Genomic DNA, 3289 nt, shown 5'->3' on the forward strand with positions numbered 1-3289 from the left:
CCTCCGCTTACTGAAATGCTTTAGTTCGGCGGGTACCCTCGTCCGTATGAGGTCGGCAGATCGCCCCATCCGTCGGGTTCGCCGCGCGTCGTTATACTTACTCTCCCCGCATACCCCCACGAAGCCCTCGCTCGCGTGTACATCGAGCAGTGCCCGAGGATTGAGGAAGAAGCAGCCGATCGCGTGCGTGCTTCCCCGTCTTCGGTGCGCGTCTTATTCGTCGTCCCCCGCCCATACCCAGAGGCCGGTGTGGGACGACGTCTCCCCGTGGTCAGACGGAGCCCTCGATCTACGGCCGCCAGTCGGGCCGAGACCCGACCGGTAACGGCACGTCGCGCCGCTCAGTCCCCCCCGAGAAGACCGGTTGCGGCGACGTCGTAGGGCCGACCCTCATACGACGTGGCCGGGTGACTTACGCCCACGCCGCAATTTGCGTTCAAGACGTCGATGTTCAATGAGGCAGCTGCAGTTCACACGACTCAATACGGCTGGCCGCACTCTTCATCGACGCGCGAGCCGAGTGATCCACCGCCAAAGGTTGTATTTATTTCTCTCGCTTAAGGCCAAACGACGACAAAGGGTGGGGGGGGCAAGCGTTGCGCGCGCGGTTACTCGCGGCGCAACGCCGCCGCCCCGTTTATCAGCCTGGACCGCTCCCCGGCCAGGGAGCAGCCCGCCTCACCGACAGTGTTTTAACCCTTCACCCGTCGGGCGGGCGGCTGGGGGCAAAACGAAATCGACGTGATCCTACCGAAGGTTCACCTACGGTAACCTTGTTACGACTTTTACCCTCTCGGGCAGCGCAGTTCGGGCGACATCGCGACGACTGCGATTTCAGGAGCCGAAGCTCCGTCTCGCCGGCCACTCCGGGCCCTGGCTGCGCCGTCCACCGAAGGTAGCGACGGCGGTGTGTACAAAGGGCAGGACGTAGTCGGCACGGGATGCTGACCCGTGACTACGTGGCATTCCGAGTTCACGGCCCAACTCGCAGGAAGACCGACCCCGGACATGAAGACTCCTACGCTCACGGTCTACACCGCGCCGGCTGGCGCCACCACTGTAGCACACGTGCAGCCCAGGACGTCTAAGGGCATCACAGACCTGTTATGGCTCCATCTCGTACGCACTGCTCGAGGTCAATCCCTGCAGGACGCGGCCTGCGCGACGGCGGTCCGGGCACCGCCTCTCCCTGAGTGGGAAGACCGACGCCCGACCCGAGAGCCGAACGCCGACCCAACCCGTGAGACGGACCCCTCTTGACCGCCGTTTGTTATCCGCCAGGGCAGAGTCTCGCCCGTTATCGGAATGAACCAGACGGATCGCTCCACGGCTAGCAACGGCCATGCACCACCACCCACCGAATCATGAAAGAGCCTCAGTCTGTCAATCCACGCGGTGTCCGGACCTGGTAAGCTTCCCCGTGTTGAGTCAAATTGAGCCGCAGGCTCCACTCCTGGTGGTGCCCTTCCGTCAATTCCTTTAAGTTTCAGCCTTGCGACCGTACTCCCCCCGGAGCCCAGGCACTCTGATTTCTCCGGGGCCTCGCGAGGCTTCCCCACAGGGACGTCCCCGCGTAACCGGTCGGCATGGTTTACTGTCGGAACTACCGCGGTACCTGATCGCGTTCGTTCCTCCGACTTTCGTTCATGATCAACGAAGGCGCTCTTGGCCGGTGCCTTCGCTCTTGTTCGTCCCACCGCGATCGTCGGATTCCACCCCTCCCGCGGTAGTACGCCGCCCCCCGGCCGTCTCTATAGACCTCGCCCACCGCCCCCACGGAGACCGGTCCCGTGGTTACATTGCGGGCGGTGGCGTCATCACATCGTTCCGAGCAAAGCTGTGCGAGCACGACCTGCTTTGAGCACTCCAATTGATTCAGGAGAACACCGCCCGTACCTTAGTGTCGGCCCAGATACGCCACGTACCAAGCCGACACGGCTTAAGACGGAAAGAGACTAAACCGGCAGCGACGGCAAGCGATGCCCGGCGAGATCCGTCGCGAGGGTCCGGTTGCGGCACCGGAAGGCACCGCTTGCTCCATCCCCAAAACCACGACGGTGCATAATCGCCGGGCAACGTCACCCGCGGTTTGTCGCTGCCGTCACCTCAGAGATCCAACTACGAGCGTTTTAAACGCAGCAACTACAACATACGCCATCGGAGCTGGAATTACCGCGGCTGCTGGCACCAGGCTTGCCCTCCGATAGGTCATCAACGGCACGTGTTTGGTCTACGCTCAATCCGACCGCTAGGCTCGCATGCGAGCCCAGCCCCGACATTTATCTTCACTACCTCACCGTGCTGGGAGTGGGTAAGTTGCGCGCCTGCTGCCACCCTTAAGCGTGGTAGCCGTCTCGCAGGCTCCCTCTCCGGATCGAACCCTGATCCTCCGTCACCCGTAGCCAACACGGGGGCTCTTGCCCGGCCGTCTAAATTTGATGGACGGCGAGCAAACGGGCACGCCGCTAACAGCGGTCGTCACATACCCAGAGTTCGCCTCAGCCTGGCGGGCGGCGTTAACCACCCGCCGCCGGTCAAGATCCTAATAAATGCGCCCTCTCCCCGCGGAGGTAACCCCGTTAGGAGGAGGACTCGTGTGCACGTATTAGCTCTGGGATTCCTACAGGTGTCCGGACAAACATCGCCCACCCCGTGTATTATCGCCGATATACTGAGCAGTTCGCGGCTTCCCCTTCTGTGTAGGGTGAGCATAGGCGTGCATGGCTTAACCCTCAAGACAAGCATAAGACTACAGGCAGGATCAACCTGGTAGCGTATCCATTTCCAACCCGGCGGGACGGACCCGCTGGGACAGGAGGCTACGGGCGCCGACGACCGAAGCCCAGACGCCGAGAACTCCCAGCGCTCGACTCCTTCGCCGACGGCCCTTCTCGACTCTACCGCACAAACGTTCACACCCTTCGGCCTTCTCGCTGCTGGTCGGACTGCTCCGACCGCCCGGACACGCTCGCGCTCACACGACTCTAGGTCCTCTACCGAGGAGCTAACCTGGGACCGACTCCGGACTCTCCGACCACCGCTCGTCCAGCGCTGGTGACCGTGGGTGTACCAGAGGCCACCGCGCGCCTTTCGGCTCGCCTTGCTTCAATTTCAATTTTTCCGACCGACGACCGCCTTCCCTACTATACGTCCCAAACCCCTGGTAAGGTAGCCCTTTTCCTCTTGCGGACTACTAAAAAAAAAAATTTTTTGGTGCAAATTCAGATTCGACCCCAGGCACGTATGGCAAACCCGAGCCCGACCTCCGAACAGCCCGAATTTCCCATCG

At 62.0% G+C, this 3289-nt stretch overlaps 2 pseudogenes; both read right to left on the bottom strand.

The window, feature by feature from the left end:
• Window positions 1–384: 384 nt before the first annotated feature.
• Window positions 385–540, bottom strand: LOC144962122 (5.8S ribosomal RNA; annotated as a pseudogene).
• A 199-nt stretch (window positions 541–739) lies between these two features.
• Window positions 740–2772, bottom strand: LOC144962123 (small subunit ribosomal RNA; annotated as a pseudogene).
• Between the last annotated feature and the right edge of the window lie 517 nt (window positions 2773–3289).

Source organism: Berghia stephanieae, unplaced genomic scaffold, assembly GCF_034508935.2.
Source record: "Berghia stephanieae isolate SIO BIC M18660-M18661 unplaced genomic scaffold, UCSD_Bste_1.3 scaffold6194, whole genome shotgun sequence".
In the NCBI taxonomy this organism is placed as follows: Eukaryota; Metazoa; Mollusca; class Gastropoda; order Nudibranchia; family Aeolidiidae; genus Berghia; species Berghia stephanieae.